This window comes from Dipteris shenzhenensis, chromosome 3, assembly GCF_047967505.1.
Source record: "Dipteris shenzhenensis isolate YYH24624 ecotype China chromosome 3, Dip_SZ_1.0, whole genome shotgun sequence".
In the NCBI taxonomy this organism is placed as follows: domain Eukaryota; kingdom Viridiplantae; phylum Streptophyta; class Polypodiopsida; order Gleicheniales; family Dipteridaceae; genus Dipteris; species Dipteris shenzhenensis.
In genome coordinates this window covers 31,452,622-31,454,576 of record NC_141598.1, presented here as the reverse complement: position 1 = coordinate 31,454,576, position 1,955 = coordinate 31,452,622, and positions in this window count along the sequence as shown.

The window sequence follows — 1,955 nt, the reverse complement described above, 5'->3', positions numbered from 1 at the left end:
ACCAATGTCAAGCAGAAGCCAGTAGTCTCTACTTTAGAACTAGCACAGTGTTTTATATCTGGAAAAGTTCAACAATTAAGTCATTATTTTGCCCTTCGAATCCCTTCTTAATGTTTCCAAACTGCTAAGACATATACTTAATGTATGGGCTGGATATTATAAAGCACATATAGCACGCTTAGGCTTAGTTAAGATGCTCGAGGAGTTGATATCTCAATAGTCCACTAAGCTCAAAGGTCTAGTTTCCAGTTTGATTGCAGCCAAGGATGACAATGGGAATCCTCTTACTCGAAAGTAAGTCCTATATCTCATAACATGGATTTTGGTTGCTAGTTATGGGATGACTAGCTCTACGATTTCCTTAGTATGCAAATTCTTATCCGACAATCCAGCCCACTGTGAGGAGGTTCTAAAAGGTGGGACCTTTGCCCGTGATCATGATCCATTTAGCTAGATAAAGCAGATAAACACATCTTCTCATATAATAGGGATTTTGGTCCGCTCTTTTGTAGAAAAATTGGCGATATCTGAGTCCAAAAAGCATGGGGAGACGCTCACCTGGGAGGATTCTTCGAAAATGAAGTGCACGTGGAGCTTTATTTGCACGCAGCCGAGAATGAGCCGTGAGGATTCATGGTACTTTATCATGGATGAGCCGCTTCAAGTCTCCTACGTCCTACATGAGGATTCAAGTTCCTTGCCCGAGCTGCTTCAGTGTGGCTTGAAAAGCTGGATGCTGGAGCGGGTGGTTTGAGGGAACGCTCGAAGAAGAGAAGAAGCATATGAGCTGGGCGCTGGGGAGTGAGTGCTCAGAACAGAGGAGAATGGAATTCGTAAAATGACTAAACCTGGAAAGGAGAGGCAGGGAATGTGGATGATTAGGTAGCTGGAGATCTGCTAGCCTGTCTGCAAATTGAAAGTCACCTATGCTCAGTATACAGGCTGTCTGCGAATTGAAAGTCGCCTATGCTCAGTATACGATCACCGTCAGTTCAAGGGCTCCCAGAAAGATGGCAAGGTGTGTGGAAGGGTGGTGGAGCCATGGGGACGTAGGTCCATGCTCCCGTGGACAAAGTCCAAGGGAAAGAGGCCTCTGGATATGCTACGGGGGCAAACTACCCCGGATTCACGTAGATGGACACCATGACCACATCCGCTCGCATTTTAGCATCCTGGACGAGTGGGGAAGCAATGTGGCGACAAAGATTGAAAGAAGCAAGAAGGAGAGCGTGGATCATGGAGGAGGAGGGCGAGGTGTGCCTGGCATTCAAGAGGTGGCAGAAAATGGTAGGGGCATGATTGGAACGGGGGGAGCCTGGACTGATCCTGCAGAGAGAAGGCAACTTCGTTACGATGAATTTGGGAGAAATAGAGAGACGACTGGTCTGCAGATAGAAGAGAAGGCAAGTTCGCAATGAATTTGTTGGATAATTTGGAGAAGAGATGACTGTTCTAAGAGCATGCATCAAAGCTTGAGCGTAGCAGCAGGCTGCAGGGCTTGTTAGTTGTAATTATAGTCGTCTTTTGTGATTCCAAGTTTTAGGCTTTCTTCATACACACACAGACCCTAGAGTTCTCTTCACCATGTTAACTTCACCCTTACTACCCGTCGACCTCCCTAGCAAAAAAAAGATAGCAAGTTCACTAGAAATTGTTGAGAACCCAATAATAATTCCCATTTCCTTAGGTAGTATTACACATGAGTAGTATTTGTTAAAATGATAATATTTATAATTTGAACTTTGTATTTTTGATTTTTTTTAAAAATGTTATTATTCCTTGTATATTGATATGTCTTAGTACGTATACTCTATTCTAAAATGGAATGATGTGAACATTCAAAGACTCATTATACTTAGTGTGCACATTTTGTTTTGTGATGGAACAGTGCAAGCATTCTACAATTGTTTTCATTTACGTAGATATTATGCACGTCTTGTATCCTTTAAAGTGAA